The 18,965-nt window shown below is 45.3% G+C and overlaps 1 non-coding gene across 1 annotated transcript; it reads right to left on the minus strand.

Annotated features, from left to right (window-relative positions):
* Positions 1 to 7,138: 7,138 nt before the first annotated feature.
* On the minus strand, positions 7,139 to 7,210 carry Trnat-cgu (transfer RNA threonine (anticodon CGU)). The gene has a single exon. It is a non-coding gene; the product is annotated as a tRNA-Thr (tRNA).
* Positions 7,211 to 18,965: the final 11,755 nt, after the last annotated feature.

Raw genomic sequence — 18,965 nt, forward strand, 5'->3', positions numbered from 1 at the left:
AATAAAAATGCATTTTATTCAGTGGCCAATATTTTAAAATTGGGAATATAATATTTTTTTAAATCCAGATTTAAAAAAATAGATAGCCAAAGGATTTGCAACTCAAGGGCCACAGTCCCACTGGGCAACAGCCAGCTGGAGCAGAATGGTGACATGGGCTAAAGTTGTTGGTGGCATGCTTGCTTAGCTTGCACAAGCATTGGGTTCCATCCCCAGGACCATATAAACTAAGTATGGTGATGTATGACCATAGCCATATCATCACTTGAGGGATAGAGGCCAGAGGATCAGAAGTTCATGGTCATTCTTCGCTACACAGACAGTTCTAACCCAGTCTGGGCTACGTGAGACTTTGTCTTGAAATGGGGGTGGGGAGAGTGAGAGGGGGGGAGGGAGGGAAGAAGGGAGAGAGAGAGAAGAAGAAGAGGAAGAAGAAGAAGAAAGAAGAAGAAGAAGAAGAAGAAGAAGAAGAAGAAGAAGAAGAAGAAGAAGAAGAAGAAGAAGAAGAAGAAGAAAGAGGAGAAGGGAGAGATGGGGAAGAGGAGAAAGGGCGTTGTTTGCAGATCTTGCAAGATAGTGAGCTTCCTAATTTATTGGTTCAGTTTTGCCCACAGTAAGTTATCCATTTAATCCATCTACACTCACCTGAATGAGGGGGCCCCTGACAAAGGAAACATAAAGCCACTCTGTGATCTACTCAGCAGAACCCCTCACCCCACCCTGGTGTACCCTGAATAGCTGTCACTCCAGGCTCCGCCAATACTGAAACACCCCTGGTCTGAAATGGGGTTCTCAGAGCACGAATGTATACAGACTGCACTCCCTTATGAAAGGGTCCATTCTTTAAAAGAAAAAAAATCTTTTTTTAAAAATATTTATTTATTTATTATGTATACAATATTCTGTCTGTGTGTATGCCTGCAGGCCAGAAGAAAGCACCAGACCCCATTACAGATGGTTGTGAGCCACCATGTGGTTGCTGGGAATTGAACTCAGGACCTTTGGAAGAACAGGCAATGATCTTAACCTCTGAGCCATCTCTCCAGCCCAAGAAAAAAAATTCTTAAATGTGGTTTTCTAAGCCCCTGATAGCCTAGGTGGCAGGCATGGGATGGGTGGGAGGCGGACCTGCCAGGGCTGCCCCCTGCAGCAGGTCAGAGCCAGGGACACAGCTTTTTCATCGGCATCTTGTCCTTGTAAGCACAGGCTTATTGTGACTGAGCCTGCCCTCCAGAATCCTTGCCTGTTTGCTCCTCACTGCCTCTTTCATAGTTTTTCGGCAGAAACAGTGCCTGAAAGCCTCACTTTGTTGGGACTGCGGTTTCTCTTCTGCCCTTGCCCTGACCCACCTTTGTAAGCCCAGCACTTTGGGGGCTGAGGCAGGGGTTCACATGTTTCTAGCTTCAACTCCATAGTGATATTTTGTTTCAGAAACAAAAACAAACACAACAATGTCTACAAAATTAGTGCGCATGTGCACAAGTAACACTGACAGCTGTTTTCACAGACTCAGAACTTTAAAGTTCTAGTAAAGTTACAATTATTCAGGAGCAGCTAAAAGCAGAGGTCCACTCGACTTAACGCCCAGCAGTTGGATCACGGTGTTAGGGACCTGAGGGAAATAAGATTGTGATAAGTACATGCCACGCGCAAACAAGTAAGCAAATGTCAAAGAGACACAAAGAAACTTTTGGAGGCAATGTGTATGTACTACTTAGTATCAAGGGCGTACTGACCTCCACATTATCACATAAAGTTAACTTTGTGTAGTTGTTTTGTGTATGTGTGCATGGAACTGGGGAGGGAGCCTATGGCTTTACCCCAAACAACACTACCTTCCCACCACAGCCCCGCCCATTAACATATCTGTATGTGCGTGTGAATTCGTATTTGTTCGTGTGAGTGTGCACAGGTGTCATACAGGACTATTCTCCAAGCCAAGCAACTACCATCTCAGAGTGATCAGGTATACCCACTAACATTTAAGCTGGACTTGACTGCTTGCAGATCCTCATAGAGGAAAGCAGGAGTCACAGAACCCTAAAAAGTACCCAACCACTTCCTGATACTGTTGTACACATATCCTAAGTGGGAGGGACCACCGTACATGGACTGGAGAAGAGAGGATGGGTAGACTATTCAGTGCAGCCTTTTGAGGGAGGAGCCACACCCCTCACCTGTGCCCTGTTAGGGAGGAGCCACACCCCTTACCAGTGCTCTGTTAGGGAGCACAACACCCATCACCTGTGTCCTGTTAGGGTGCACCACACCCCTCACCTGTGCCCTGTTAGGAAGCACCACACCCCTCACCTGTGCTCTGTTAGGAAGCACCACACCCCTCACCTGTACTCTGTTGGGGAGGAGCACCACACCCTTCACCTGTGCTCTGTTAGGCCACACCCCTCTCCTGTGCTCTGTTAAGGAGCACCACACCCCTCACATGTGTCCTGTTAGGGAGGAGCCACACCCCTCACCTGTGCTCTGTTAGGGAGCACAGCACCCCTCACCTGTGCCCTGTTAGCGTGCACCACACCCCTCACCTGTGCTCTGTTAGGGAGGATCACCACACCCCTCACCCATGCCCTGTTAGGGAGGAGCCACCACACCCCTAACCTGTGCCCTGTTAGGGAGCACAACACCTCTCCCCTGTGCTCTGTTAGGAAGGAGTAGTAGGAGAACCTAGGAAGGAATTTTAGCAAAAGTCATTGACTGTCCAGTGACCCTGAGGGCTCCTCCTGCTTCCACCTTCCCAGTCTTGCCCAGCTTTTCACATGGGTCTGGGGATCAACCAAACACAGGTCCTCACGCCTGTGTGGAAAGGGCTCTGCTCACTGCATCTTCCAGACTCCATCTTAAAACAAGCCAGAGCAAAACCTCCCCTGACTCAGCTGAGGTTATTGTCATCTCTTCAAATAATAGTTTTTCCAGTGATCAGCTGTGATGTCGTAAAGTATCTTTTGTAGAACTGTCTGACTGGCCGTCAGAAGTCCATGAGAGAGCTAAGATGGAGCAAACTGTAATCACTGAGGCAGGCCAGCCTGGGTAACTTAGTGAGACCCTACCTCCAAATTAAATAAAAAGGAGGGTGTAATTCAGTGGTAGAGTTTACCTAGCACACCAAAGGCCCTGGAATCACTCCGCCCCCAGTCGTGAAGGGAAAAGTCCACGTCAGAAGGAATAAGGGACCGAGGCACATTGAGCTAAATGGCCAAGCCTAGGCTCTTTCAGAAGGCAGCGGGGATGCATGAATGCTTTTGCTTCATGCTGCCATGAGGTGGCACTGTTGCAGTTTGCACCTGTGCAGTCTCTGTTGACAAGTCTTTGAGCCTAGGAGATGCTGGTCTAGCTGGGAACTTAGGCTCTTTTTGCTTGAAGAAGCCATTAAGACCTTTGCTGCCGCTGTGTATTCTAAAACAGAGAGGTGTCTGAGAAGCATTTAATTTCTTCATATCAGAAGGTATGGACTAGTCATGCGAACTGCATTCTCCCTGGCTGTCATTTCCCAAGTGGGGGTCTCAGGAGAACACTGCTGTTGAGCCCCCTCCATCTCAGCACCAGTGACCTTCTTTGCTTCCTAATCTTCAGAGGACCTGTGTGAGACTCTTCTCAAAGACTGGACGTAAAATCCATGCAGAAGCTCTGGAAATCCAAACATGGCTTTCCTATATTTATATTTAAACACACATGCTTTAAATCAACAGAAAACCTCACCCACATGACCAACTTTGCTCACATAATTGTAAAAAACTTGTGCTCAGGATTTGGGTCACTAGCTTCCAATTCCATAGCACATAGCACGTTAGCTTCACAGCTCCTTGGCACCTCACATTCCCACCTCTTAACCTGAGGTGACATCTTGGGACTCCTGTGTAATCTTCCAAGCTTCAAAATAAAGACAAAGGAAACAGCAGACAGACTGGGAGACAGCTCAGAGGTGAGGCACGATGCCAAGGGCCTGAACTCAGGTTCCCCAGCACCAAGCCACAAGCTGGATGAGGAGGTGCACTGCATGGCTGCAACCCTAGCATTGGGAGTGCGGTGCAGAGAGGTGAGTTCCTGCAGACTGCCGTCTCCAGCTCCAGAGACAGATGTGTATCAAAAAATAACACGGAGAACAACAGAGGACAACATCTTCAGGTGACCCCTAGCCTCCACCCAGTGCAATGTGCACACACACATGAATATGTACATGCACAGAACACTATCCACCCACGTGCAGTGTGCATACACAAATGAATATGTACATGCAGACACACTATCCACCCATGTGCAATGTGCACACGCATGAATATGTGCATGCACAGACACACTATCCACCCATGTGCAATGTGTGCACACAGGAATATGTACATGCACAGACACGCTATCCACCCACGTGCAGTGTGCATACACAAATGAATATGTACATGCACAGACACGCTATACACCCACGTGCAATGTGTACACACACAAATATGTACATGCACAGACACAGTATTTTTTAAAACAGAAAACACCTCATAAGTGAATTTGTACCCTTATTCTTTCTCTCCTTTCCTTCTCTCTCTCTCTTTCTGTATGTGTGTGTGCGCATGTGCGTGTATGTGTGTGCCTGCGTCTGTGTGCATTTGCTCTAGTGTTTGTGGGCAACGAAATCTCAGGGCTTTGTGAATGCAAGTGTTCTGCCCAAACCAGATTTTTGTGGTTGCAGCATTGTTTCTTGAAATGGGGCCTTATATGTAACCTAGGCTGACTTTGAACTTTCCATCCTCCTGCCTCAGCCTCTCCAAAGTGCTGGAATTACAGGCAAGTACCACCACACTTGACTTGGAGCCATTTTTAATGAGGGAAGAATCTACATACTCTTTTGTAGTTCTTCAAAAAGAGAAGAATAGAGAAAACAGCATAAAATACAACCAAAGGCACAGCCCACCCCTGGAGAGTCCCTCCACTCTGTTGCTGCAATTGGTTGTGTCCTAAAAGGGCATCTTTGTGGCCCTTTTCTCTCCTTTCCCCTCCCTGATTCTTTCTTTTGTGGATGAGAACCTGTGAAAATAAAATCCCACATGTAGCACCACCATCTTGTAGAAAATACAATGTCCAGGGTAAGAGTGGAACCAGTCCAAAAAGCTTCCCCATTCTATCTCTGTTCAAACCCCAGTACCTATGTCCTCTGAGGACGGAGAATCTCAGTGTCTCTGGCTCTGCCCAGGCCTCAGAGTCAGAGTTGTGCTGTAACATGCAGCCCCCGCCTGCGTGCCACAAGCGTGGATATTCAGTTTGTGTGTGAATGTGAGCATGGACAAGTGTTCACATGCATAGGAAGGCCGGAGCTGAGAAAGGGTGTCTCCATAATTACTCTACATCCTGTTTGTTTATCAAGACAGGATTTCTCCGTGTGTCCCTGACTATCTTGGAACTCACTCTGTAGACCAGGCTGGCCTCGAACTCAGAGATCCATTTGCCTCTGCCTCCCAAGTGCTGGGTTTAAAGGTGTGGGACAGCACTGCCCGTCTTACATGCTGGTTTTTGAAACAAGCTCCTCCACTCACCTCTCCCCTTTCCATCTTTGGGACTATAGACCTGCACTATCAACCCCTCCTCCCCCCCCCCCTTAAATGTAGGTGCTGGGAGTCTGAACTCGGGTCCGCATGCTTGCCCAGCAATAACGTTCTGGCCTGAACCATCTTCCTAGCACCTCCGGTCACTACTTTGCTATGCATTACCTTCCATGTTTGTACAACACATTCTCTTTCCTGGATTGGCAATGTGGTTTTTGTGCCACTCTCGGCAGGGGGCAGCGCACGGCTCTCAGCGTCTGGCCTGGGAGCTAGAAACACCAGCATCATCCTGAAGCCCGTTAGAAACACAAATGAGCAGGCCCGATCCCAGAGGACCACAGATCCCAGGAGACCGCAAATCCCAGAGGACCGCAGATCCCAGAGGACCGCAGATCCCAGGAGATCACAGATCCCAGGAGGTCACAGATCCCAGAGGACCGCAGATCCCAGGGGACCGCAGATCCCAGGGGACAGCAGATCCCAGGGGACAGCAGATCCCAGGAGATCACAGATCCCAGGGGACCGCAGATCCCAGGGGACCGCAGATCCCAGGGGACAGCAGATCCCAGGAGATCACAGATCCCAGGGGACCGCAGATCCCAGGGGACCGCAGATCCCAGGGGACAGCAGATACCAGGGGACAGCAGATCCCAGGAGACCACAGATGCAGTAGCTGTGCTTTAACCACTGCATGGTCACACTTGGGACACTACTGCCAGTCAGGAATCTGAGCCATCACCCCCAGCCCACAGTTCCCTCTCCCTTTCTGGTTCGGAGAGCCCACCCAGGTTTGATTCCCGCCCACCTCCTCCGAGTTAGTTCTCTCAGAAGCACGCTAGTCTCAGACAAGTCCGATCCCAGATTCTCTGGTCTAGAGTTGAGGTCAGACAATGACCTCTTCAAAGGCACTTTGAGCGCCCTCTGGTACAGCCTTTGAGAAAGCAAACCACACCTCTGTGATGCAATCTGACAGGCGTGCCGCTCCGTGAGCAGAGGCCACCTCTGCAGCCAGTGTCTGGCTGCTCCCTCGCCAACGCCACCTCTGGGTCATGTGACCCATTTTAGCTAGGGGTGAAAGGAGGCTTTGGCCAGAGGTTTACATTTTCAAGTCAGAATCGGTCCAAGCCCGGCAGGGATTTTCCCGAAAGCAATGCCCACCTGCGCGGACAGTGGGAGTGGGCTCCGTGTGGGGCAACAGCGGTCCTTTCCTTAGGCCGGGTGACGCTGGGTTTCAGTGACCAGGAAAACGTGAAGTGCCCTGAAGCCAGCCGGGTGCCAATCTTTGCAAACCGTGCAGATGACCCTTCCAGGTTGCAGCCTCCGCCCACCAAACTTCTCCCAGAGGTTTAAGCTCCTCATGGCCGACAGGGGGCGCTGTTTCCAGGCAGCCCCAAGCCGGCGGTCCAAAAGGGCCGAGGTTGAACCACCCACTTTCGCCTTGCGCGAAGCGTGGAAAGGGAGGAGTTAGCGTGAAGTGAGGCGAAAAGGAAAAGTGGGGCTACCGGCTGTTCGGGTAAATGGGCCAGGAGCCGTGCGGCACTCTAGAAAGGGGTCTCAACTATAAAAAGTCCCTCCTCAAACCAGGGATAGAAAGGGGCAGGCACGGACGGGGTTCGAACCCGTGATCTTCGGTTTACGAGACCGACGCCTTACCACTTGGCCACCGCGCCCGCGTTGGGGCCGCCCAACGCGCGAGCCTCTATGCTGGCGGCGCTCCCGTGAGCTCGGCTGACGAGTGCGAGCGCGGGCACGAGCAGAGCGCGGCCGCCCCGCCCCTCGCGGCCGGCCGCACGGGCGCGCGCTGGTTGCTCCGGCGACTCCGCGCAAGTCCACAGATCCCGAGCGGGGCTTGCCTGGTTTCTTTGGTTCGAATCCCAGCTCCGACAGTGGACTCCCTCACTTGAGCCGTGTGTCTCCCAGCCTCAGTTTCCCCGTTGGAGGAGTGTTTTTCTCCCCCCCGCCACAGGAAACAGAGGCGTGGTGACCAGTTTTCAACATTAGCGCGACCTCAACTGCTCTGCTCAGGGTCGTGAATCGGTCCTCCGACTTTGCAAAATAAAAAGCTCCAACTGGCTCTTACTCAGACTGCCGCTGTCTGGCGTAGGGAGTGTCTCTGATATCAGCATCAACGTCTGGAATCTGTGCTAGAAATGCGATTTATATTGAGGTTGAAAACCCTTCGTGTGGGTTTACACCCCTGCACAGGACTCTTAGGTGCCAGGTGGAGAGGTCTGGACTGCTGCCGATTCTTACGTTCCTGTTCATGGATTCAAAGGCCTTTTTATTTTTCTGTAACTGGACTAATGATGCCATTCCCTGAACTTTGCCTTAATTTGGTGGCTTGTAATAGATACGACAGTATAATCACAATTATTTCTATCCCGTGGTTTGGAAAATACAAATATCTGTTGCTCAATAGCATACTGCATATTAGCACACTACTACTGAGTGGATTATGTATGCTAAAACAAGTACTATAACATTGCACACGAATGGACTTTCTCGTGCGCCTCGTTAAAAGTTGCCTTTTGCCCGGCCTATGCAGTGAGTTCCAGGACAGCCAGGGCTGTTTCACAGAGAAACCCTATCTCGATAAACAAACAAACAAACAACAAAAAGCTGCCTTTCGAACTGCACGTTTCGTGCTTTAATGGAATCAGTGACCGGGAGCTAGCCACTGGAGGGTTGTACCTGTTTTGCTGTAGCTACACATACGGGTCTTTGCTGCAGATGGTAGGGCCATCGTATTGGGAGTGTCCACAGCCAGGGTGCGGTGCAGAAGCAGACAGGATCTTAACACAAGCCAGGATGGTTTATGTCTGTCACTGAGAGGCTGAGCTACATAGTGAGTTCCAGGCCTGCGCTACAAAATGGGACCTTGTAGAAAACAAAGGGATGCTAGGACCAAGTTTATCAAATTGCTCTGTGGAAAACCCTCGGGCAAGGACACAGGAAGGCATGGGAAAACAACTATACATTTAAAAGCTAAAATCCAAGCTTTAAAGTACTCATAAGTTCAGAAGGCCAGTGCTAGAGAAATGGATACCGGTACAGTGGTCGTCGGTCCTACCACACGTCTTAGAATGTTACTTGCAGACAGGCCTCAGTAAATACAGTGGACTTCTCTTCCAAGTGGTTCTAGAATTCCAGGCAAGGTTGTCAGTGCCGAGAAACCAGCAAACACTATGGTAGTCCCAGAGCATGCTCCTTCTCAGGGCCCGTGTTGGCTTTCCATTCTAGTGAAAGAACTCAAATTCATAGAAAGTTTTCTCTGTCGCTCCAGGTTTCTGGCTTAGGAGGCACGCAAGGAACAAGGCTTCCCAGATGCTCTGGGGAAGGTTGCTAGAAGCCTTGTAAGGCTGCTGGCTTCTGTTTCCTGTTGTTTTGAGGTAAGGTCTCTTTTTGTAGCCTAGGCTGGCCTGGAACTCATAGCAACCAACTTTCCCCTTTCGCCAGGCCTGTGTTGCCACTTGGGGTGCTGGCAAGCCTGCGTCACGTGAGAAAGCTCCCGAATGGATGAGCCCACGGCATAGGGGCGTGTTTTCTTTCATCTGTATGGCTAAGTTGCTCAAGTTTGAGCAATTTATAAGTGTCTGTATTTCCTTCGTGTGAAAAAGACACTTTCTCAGATCACAGAGAAACTAGCCATAGTTTTTTGTTTTCTTCCTGCACCTCTGTCCCAGTGCCTGTCTCCAAAGTAATTTTTTTTAACAAAACAAAAAACAATGTGACCCGTGACTTATGGGACTGGAGGGATGGCTCCGTGGTCTCAGTGGCACCTCGGTTACCTACACACAGACGTGCTAGGTGTGAGACTGGCACACACACAAACACAATTCTTGAAACTTGTTCACACACACAAACACAATTCTTGAAACTTGTTCATTTACTTTTCAGTGCTGTGATGGCAGAAGATACAGAATAATCCCACACTAGTTCAGGATTACGTATAATAAAGGGTTATTTATTTAGGAGAGACTCACAGATCACAAACAGGGAACAGGAACAGAGTCTAGCAGCCAGAAGTGAGAGCCTGAAGCAAGAGAGCAGAAACAGGCTTTCCAGCTGCATTTACAGCATAAGAGACCACACCCAGGTGGGCTGTATCTTAAAGGTTATTGGCTGAAGGGGCGAAAGGAGCAAGAGGAGCGAGAGGAGCTCCCCCAGCACTGCTGGAAGTAGAGGAAGCATGGCTGTGGCTATTCTAGACAGATTCTAGACAGAAGCTAGATGGAGGGACTCCAGCCCCACCAGGCTGCAAACATCCTGTGTTACAACCGTCCAAGCTGTTTTCACTTTTTCTCTTGTTGGCATATGACTGGTGAACATGGGTTGTACAGGTGAATGGAGATGCAATTCAAATTATCTGTCTGCCGTGGGGGTTGCTGGCTGGGTTGTTTATGTCCAGTGTGACAGTAATGGCTCCTCCAGCTGGGCTCTCTGGACTGAGCTAGGATAGGCACCAAGGGCTTTCAAAGGCCCTGAGCGGCTGGGCTAAGCCTCACTTGATGGCACACAGATTTTTCCTGCAAAATGTGCTAAGGTCTGACAGCCTTGGTGAGGCCCTGGGTTCCTGGAGGAACCCCAAAGGATCATCTCACCTTTAGGCAAGTTCAGCAGTCATTTCACTGCGGGTCCTGCATTTTCAGTTTATGAAGCAGTTTCTTACCCAAATGGCTATCAAACTCCATGAGGAAACTCTTCGGTGTCCATCTTCCTCTTGAAGTAGATTGGTGCTGCCAGAAGCAACTGTATCTCACTGTCATTAAAAAGTCCTAAGTTCTTAAAACATTTAAATGCCATATTCTAAAGGTCTCTGAAAGATTTGAAGAATACCTAACTGAAATATATCTCTATATATCTAGAAAACCTAACTAACATGACTACAAGCTTGACTATTATAGACAACTATCTATTAACATTTATTTCTTAGTTATACTTTACATTTCTAAATGAGCTTCACAAACAAAATACCTTAATCAAGATCAGAAATACATATACACAGTATAACAAAATAGACCTTAAATTTGTATCAATAAACCAATATCCATATCAAGGCAAATCTCTATAGCACTTTAGGGTGGAGTCTTGGGCTACTGCCAAGTTCAGGAAGGGAGCTGCTGTAGCCACCAAGAATGTGGAACATGACTTTTTGGTGCCTTTTCTTTGTTGGAGATTCTCTGAGAGGGTGGTGCTTGGAGAGAGAGTAATGGGACTTTCCAGATTAAGTAGGAGTGAGCTGGAGGTTCCAGACAAACATCCCAGTGCCAGTTCAAACCTGGCTACTTTCTGTTGACATAGGATGACATGGGGAGGAGGAGTCAGGATTTGGTGTGTTTGTGCTTAGTGGGAGTCATGGATGAAGAAGCATTCAGTTAGTTAACTGCCACCCTGGAGACTTCAGGAATCCATTCTTGGAGGAAGCAGAGAAGGCAAATTGCTAGCAGAAAAAAATAATTACCACCAGCTATATGAACAGGGCTAGCCATAGGAATAGTGAGGATTGTCAGAAAGAATGTGTAGAGAGCTGCGTGGAGCCGCACCTTAAAGATAGCGCTGGCTTCCGGCCTTCCACGGTCCCGAAAGCAAGGGCTCTCTGTGAAAACCAACTCCATATATGGCAAAGGCCAGACTCTTGCGATCATCACCTGATGATCGTAAGCTGCCTGCGTATGTGTGGACCTATGAACGGTGCCCACGTGGCTATCCAGGGTTGGTAGCCCAGGCCTATTTAAGGGCTGGGAGAGGTTTTGCCCGGAGAGAGAGAGAGAGAGATTTTACAATTGTTAACAAGGTCCTGAATAAACTGCTTAGCAAGAAGAGCTCCGGTGTTGCGTCTTCTTTGCTGAACGAGGCGGCCGTGACAAGAATGGAATGGAGATGTGCCTTTATTGTAAAAAACAGACAAAGGTGAATGAACAAGACACAAGAGCAGATAGGCTTGACCATCATGGTCCTTCATTGGGCCATTCTGGAAAACCAGAGAGGGTGGAGGGTCCCAGTGCTGGACATTCCATTCATCCTGTGTAGTTACCTGCTTGAGCCTGGAGCCGTGGTACCAGCATTAATACCCCAGGAGCTTGGAGCTGAAGGGATGGTAAGAATCACAGTGCAGGGTCCTATCCATGGGGCTCTAGAGACTTAGGAGATAACTGCTTGAGAGAGAGAGAGAGAGAGAGAGAGAGAGAGAGAGAGAGAGAGAGAGAGACATTTGGGTGGGTTCAGGAGCAGTGGGGTCGGTCCATTTCCATTGGCACCAAGCTGTCTCTTCAGCCCCAGGCATTGATTTTTAGCTCACTACATGTCTTTGTTTTTGTGTTGCCCCATTTCGTCTCCAAACTGGAATTCTCAAAAACGCCATCATGGTGTATACACTTTGCATCTTTTTGTTGCAGGGAGCACTGGAGGTCCAGCCATGTTGGCTCTGTGGAGTACATACTTCTCCCATCACAAAGTGGCTGAGAGAAGTAAGTTAAGAAGAGAAATTTGTTTTCGCTTAGGGCTTCAGGGAACACAGTTTGTCATGGCCAGAAAGACCTGGTGACGGTCAAAGCCCAGTCTACAGGGCAAGTACCTGAAGCAGAAGCTCTTTGCATCTTGGGGTCTTATTCCCATTTTGAGGGCCTAGAAGTCCTCCTTTATAAAAGCTTTTCTAGGTCTTTTGTGGATCCATGCCAGATAGTGGGTACCATTTGTAACTGGAGGTTTCTCTCCTGACACTTCCCAAATAACCACTCTGAGGCTTAATATTAATTACAAACTGTTTGACACATTAGCTCAGGATTATTATTAACTAGTTCTTACAACTTAAATTAACCCATTCTATTATTTTATATTTTACCACAAGGGTTGTTAACTCACATCTTGCTTCACTGGTGGCTGCTGGCATCTCTTCAACTCTGCCTTCTTTTCCCCTGTATCTTTGCTTGGATTTCTTGCCTGGACCTATTCTGCCTGGCTATTGGCCAAATCAGTTTCTTTATTAACCACTGGTAATAAAACACATTCACAGGATACAGAAGGACATCCCATATCAGTGTTATGAATTTTAATGTAAGTATCTGACAGGCAGATGGTCTTAAGAAATTCCCAGAGTCATTCAGCCCACCCACGAATCGGCCATGACACACAGTTGGGAACCACTGCCATGAGACCATGAAGAAGAAAGCTGTTGCTCTTCACCTTCTTTTTTTTTTTTTTTTTTTTTTTTTTTTTTTGGTTTTTCGAGACAGGGTTTCTCTGTGGTTTTGGAGCCTGTCCTGGAACTAGCTCTTGTAGACCAGGCTGGTCTCGAATTCACAGAGATCTGCCTGCCTCTGCCTCCCGAGTGCTGGGATTAAAGGCATGCGCCACCACCACCCAGCGCTCTTCACCTTCTTGCCCTTGTCTTTCTAGTGAATCCATTCCTTCACCGGTATTGGAGCCTACTTCTTTAGGGTTCCAGCATATACAGAAGACCAGCTGAGACATCCAGCCCCATGGACTAGATTCTTGGACTTTCTGTTCACAGCTAGTTGTTGTTGGACTGAAACCTATAAGTCATTCCTAAAAATACCCTTTCTATATATATAGAGAGGTTCATTCTATAGTTCTGCTACTCTAGAGAACCCTGACATCTGCTGCAGATGCCTCTGGCCTCAGTGCTCTGTTGCTGTGAGGAGGCAGCATGACCATAACAACTCTCTCTTTTTAAATGTGCTTTGGTGTGTTGCTGTCTTAGTCAGGGTTTCTGTTGCTGGGAAGAGACACCATAACCACAGCAACTTTTTTTTTCTTTTTAATTTTCAAGACAGGGTTTCTCTGTGTATCTCTGGCTGTCCTGAAATTTACTCTGTAGACCAGGCTGGCCTCGAACTCACAGAGATCCACCTACCTCTACCTCCCTGAGTGCTGTGATTAAAAGCAAGTATCATCACTGCTCAGCTAACCACAGAAACTCTTAGAAAGGAAAAACATTTAATTGGGGTGGCTTACATTTTCAGAAGCTCAGTCCATTATCATTATAGTGTAGCATGGTGGCATACAGACAGACATAGTTCTGGAGAAGGAGCTGAGAGTCCTACATCTTGACCCACAGGCGACAGAAAGTAAACAATGATATTGGACATATCTTGAGCATAGCAGACCTCAAAGCCTGCGTTCGTAGTGACACACTTCCTGCAACAAGGCCATATCTACTCCAACAAAGCCATCCTCCTGATAGTGCCACTTCCAATGAGCTTATGGGGGTCAATTACATTCAAAATACCATCTTCCTACTCCATGGCCCTCATAAACTTGTAAAAAATCATAATAAAATGCATTCAGTACAACTTGAAAAGTTCCCACAGTCTCAATGTTTTAAAGTCCAAAGTTCAAAGTCTCTTCTGAGATTCATGCAATCTCTTAACTATAATCTCTTGTAAAATCAAAATCAAAGAGCAGATAATATACTTCCAACATGTAACGTCACAGGATATACATTACCATTCCAAAACATAGGAAGGGAGCATAGTGAGGCAATACTGGACCAAAGCAAGACCGAAAACCAGGTGGGCAAACTTCAAACTCTGCATCTTAATGTCTGATGTCAAAGCGTTCTTCAGATCGCCAACTGCTTTCAGCTTTGTTGTCTACAACATACTTCTTTCTCTTGGGCTTGTTCTACTATAAAGACAGATTCAGACAAAAAGGCTTCTAAACGGGTCACAGGAAGTTTGATAATATGCATAGGCTTGGGAGAGAGAGGATAAAGGATAGAAAGTCATAGATTAAAAGAATAATTTGAAGATAATACACTGAGGTTCTTAATAATAAGTCACATAAAAATAGAAAATACACAGAAAGTCTGGATTATGTATACTATTTTTTAAGATTTTTGAATGTTAATGACCTTAATGCAGAGAAGCACTTGATTGTGGGGGCTGCTAAGCTAACATATAGATATCTTAACTTCAAAATTTGGGCCTAAGGATATGTTGCTTTGGAAAAGAGGTTCTAGTTTTTTTCCACAGAAGATGAAAAGCTGAGGATTCCTCCAGGCTAATATGGTTTGATAAAGTAAGATCCCCTGAGAGGTCTCTGATGTGAGTGATTGCCCAGGTGATCCAACATCCAGAACAGCTTTAAGACAACCGGCTGAGACAATGCAACCTCACAGACTACTACAGCCAAGATTTAACCATAATTCTAAATTTTCTCAGGATTCCCAAAAGATTACCAGTGCAATGCCCCCAATCAGCAGAAAGTAGAATAAAAAACAATTCCCAAATCCCCCAAAATATTGTTTATAAACATTTGTTTATATTTAAAGGGTCATAGTCTCTCTCTCTCTCTCTCTCTCTCTCTCTCTCTCTCTCTCTCTCTCTTTGGTTTTTTGAGACAGGGTTTCTCTGTAGCTTTGAGCCTGTCCTGGAACTAGCTTTTTGTAGACCAGGCTGGCCTTGAACTCACAAAGATCTGCCTGCCTCTGTCTCCCGAGTGCTGGGATTAAAGGCATGCACTACCACTGGCTGGCTATAGTCTCTTTCTAAAGAAAAAAGGAGATATAATATAAAAATAATAAAAAGTAGATTATTAAACCTACTTTAATTAAAAAAACAACTGCTAATCTCAAAATACTCTACATTGATAAGGATCTTGATTTACTAAAACAAATTTTAGGTCAATTTTTCATACTGTATGTATTTTTTACTCTTGTTTTAGGTATTATGTTATAAAGCTCATTTAAAAATGTAATGTACAGTTAAGAAATACAAATAAATTGTCATCTATAATAGTCAAACTTATAGTCATGTTAGGTTTTCTAGATATACAGAGATATATTTCAGATGAATAGGTAATCTTCAAACACTTCAAAGATATACAGAATATAGCATTAAAATATTTTAAGAACTTAAACTTTTCTTGAAAGTGAGACACATCTGCTCCTGGCAGCACCAATTTCTTCAAGAAGATGATGCACATCAAAGAATCTCCTTTTGGAGTTTGCTTTCAATGTGGCAAGGTTAGTCATTCGGGTGAGAAACTGCTCTTGATTTGATGTTTGATGGTATGCTGTATAAACTGGACATGCAGGACCCACAGGAAATGACTGATGAACTTTGCCAAAAGAAGGTGATAGAGCCCTTCATGGCTCTTGATTCATAAGAGTCTGCCAGACATTCTTCAGGACACAGAAGAACAAAGTGACTTGTGAATTTTGCCAAAATAGGTAGGATAGTCCCTCAAATTTCCTGCTTCACGGAGAACTCTGCCAGATACACTAGTCCAGTAGGCTGAAGATGAATGCCCCAATGTTACAGAAGAACTTTAGGTAACTGTCCAGGCAGCCAGATATCTCTGTCATTTCTAGGGTTTTGGAAGTTGCTTACAATGTTCACCTGTTTACTCAGGTAATATTATATCCTTCTGGGGTTATTGATGAAATTGAAAACTAGATAATTATAATTATGGTTTTCCTTTGTTATGATAAAAGATAAATTAGATATAAAATTTTAGACTCACAAAGATAGAATAGATAATAGATTATTTTCTTTAATTTTGCCAAATACAAATAGACTAAATATTGTAACTGTAATTCTTGCTTGTTACCTGTTTTGTTATATATAATTTTACTGTGTTCAAGTTAAAAATCTTCCTTTTTAATTAGACAGAAAAGGGGAGATTATGTGGGATGCCTCTCTATATTTTGTGAATATGTTTTATTACCAATAGTTAATAAAGAAGCTGCTTTGGCCTATAGCAGGGCAGAACATAGGTAGGTAGGAAATCTAAGCAGAGATACAGGAAGAAAGAAGGCAGAGTCAGGGAGATGCCAGCAGCTACTGGGGAAACAAAATGTGAGCTAACAAGCCATGAGCCTTGTGATAAAATATAGACTAATGGTAAAATATAGAGTAATGGAAATGAGTTAATTTAGTTGTAAGAGCTAGTTAGTAATAAGTCTGAGCCATTGGCCAAACTTTTATAATTAATATAAGCCTTTAGTAGTAACAAAAATAATTTTATGGTTGGGGTCACCACAGCATGAGGAACTGTGTTAAAAGGTCATAGCATTAGGAAGACTGAGATTCATGTTTTTTTTTTTTTTGTGGGGGTTGTTTGTTTTGTTATTTAAAAAAGAACACAAACTATCTTTTTTTCATTTTACATACCAATCCCAGTCCCCACTCCCTCCTCTACTCCCATTCCCTCCACCTACTTCACCCACCCCACCCCCATCCACTCCTCAGTGAGGGTAAAGCACATTGCTTTGGGGAAAGGTCCAATGTCTGGGCTGAGCAAAGCATCCATCCAAAGAGAATAGGCTCCCAAAAAGAGTACAAGCAGTAGGGATAAATCCTGGTGCCACTGCAGTCTGCCCCAGCCATATAACTGTAACCCACATTCAGAGGGACTAGTTTGGACCTATGCTGTTTCCTTCCCTGTCTGGTTGTAGTTAGTAAGCTCCTATCAGCTCAGGTAGACTGTTTCCGTGGGTGTACCAATCATGGACTTGACCTCTTTGTTCATATTCTTACTCCTTCCACTCTTTTACTAGACTTTGGGAGCTCAGTCCAGTGTTCCAATGTTGGTCTCTGCCTCTGTTTCTATCAGTTGCTGGATGAAGGTTCTATGGTGATATTTAAGATAATCATGAGTCTGACTACAGGGCAAGACCAGTTCAGCATCCTCTCCTCTATTGATTAGGGTCTTAACATCCTTGTGGATTCCTGGGCATTTCTCTAGTGCCAGGTTTCTTGCTAGTCCCATAGTGGCTCCCTGCACTTATCTCTGTCCTCCTTTCATTTCGACTATCTATTCCCTCAAGATGTCCTCTCCTCTTCTCTCTTCTTCCCCTCTGCCCTCCCTACTCCCTACACCCCTTGCTTTCAGTCTTATCAGGCAATCCTGTCTATTTTGAATTTCCAGGTGGATCTATGTACATTTTTCTTAGGGTTCACCTTGTTACCCAGCTTCTCTAGGATCAATATCCTTTGCTTTATAGCTAGTATCCACTTATGTGTGAGTGCATACCACTGGGTCTGGGGCTGAGTTGCCTCACTCAGAATTGTTTTTCTCTAGTCCCATTCATCTGCATGCAAATATCAAGATGCCATTTTTTTTAAACTGCTGAGTAGTATTCCAATGGGTAAATGTGCCACACCTTCTTCATTCATTTCTCCATCAAGGGGCATCTAGGTTGTTTCCAGGTTCTGGCTATTACAATAATGCTGCTATGAACAGAGTTGAACAAATATCCTTATAGTATGATTAAGCATCTTTTGGGTATATGCCCAAGAGTGGTATTGCTGGTCCTGAGGTAGGTTGATTCCCAATTTTCTGAGAAACTGTCAAACTAATTTCCAAAGTGATTGTACAAGTTTGCATTCTCACCAGCAATGGATGGGTGTTCCCCTTACTCCACATCCTCTCCAGTGCTTTTGATGTTAGCCATTCTAACTGGTTTAAGATGGTATCTCAGAGTTGTTTTGATTTAAATTTCCCTGATAGCTAAGGATGTTGAACATTTCCTTAAGTATCTTTAAGCCACTTTAGATTTTTCTGTTGAGCATTTTGTTTAGTTCTGTACCCCATTTTTTAATTGGGTTATTTGGAATTTTGATGTCTAATCTCTTGAGTCCTCTATATATTTTGGAGATCAATCCTTTGTCTGATGTGGGGTTGGTGAAAATCTTTTCCCATTCGGTAGGCTGCCTTTTTGTCTTATTGACCATGCCTTTTGCTTTACAGAAGCTTCTCAGTTTCAGGAGGTCCCATTTATTTATTGTTGCACTCAGTGTCTGTACTACTGGTGTTATATTTAGGAAGTGGTCTCCTGTGCTCATGCATTGAAGGCTACTTCCCACTTTCTCTTCTATGAGGTTCAGTGTGGTCTGATTTATATTGAGGTCTTTAATCCATTTGGACTTGAGTTTTGTGCATGGCGATAGATATGGATTTGTTTTCATTCTTCTACAGTTTGACATCCAGTTATGACCGCACCATTTGTTGAAGATACTTTGTTTTTCCACTGTATAATTTTACCTTCTTTGTCAAAAATCAGGTGTTCATAGGTGTGTGGATTAATATCCGGGTCTTCAATTTGATTCCATTGATCAGCATCTCTGTTTTTATGCCAATACCAAGCTGTCTTGATTACTGTAGCTCTGTAATAGAGCTTGATGTCAGGGATGGTGATGCCTCTGGAAGTTCCTTTATTGTACAGGATTGTTTTGCTATCCTGGTCTTTGTTTTTTGTTTGTTTTTCCATATGAAGTTGAGTACTGTTCTTTCAAGGTCTATAAAGAACTGTGATGGAATTTTGATGGCGATTGCATTGAATCTATAAGTTGCTTTTTGTAGAATTGCCATTTATATTATGTTGATCCTTCCTATCCAAATGCATGGGAGATATTTTTATTTTCTGGTATCTTCTTCAATTTTTTTATTCAAAGACTTAAA

This window comes from Chionomys nivalis, chromosome 7 (genome assembly GCF_950005125.1).
Source record: "Chionomys nivalis chromosome 7, mChiNiv1.1, whole genome shotgun sequence".
Classification (NCBI taxonomy): domain Eukaryota; kingdom Metazoa; phylum Chordata; class Mammalia; order Rodentia; family Cricetidae; genus Chionomys; species Chionomys nivalis.